Below are 254 nucleotides of genomic sequence, written 5' to 3'. Positions count from 1 at the left end.
GTAGTAGAGCAGGTTACAGTTAACTTAACACCAACTGCCTCGGCTATGCGAAGAAACAGGGTTCCGTTGGAAGAACCATGCCTATGCCAACGGCTACTTCACGAGTAAAATCGTAAACACGCTTAAGTCTAGATACGGCCCAAAGAGGGTCCGAATTGCGGACAACAGCCCATCTTTGGTCCCAAAAGACTTGAACCCAAAGACTGGTATGACGGTTTATCTCATCCGCGGGGAGAGATAAATGTCAAATTTCC

This window comes from Brassica oleracea, chromosome C7, assembly GCF_000695525.1.
Source record: "Brassica oleracea var. oleracea cultivar TO1000 chromosome C7, BOL, whole genome shotgun sequence".
NCBI lineage: Eukaryota > Viridiplantae > Streptophyta > Magnoliopsida > Brassicales > Brassicaceae > Brassica > Brassica oleracea.
This window is presented reverse-complemented; position numbering follows the sequence as displayed.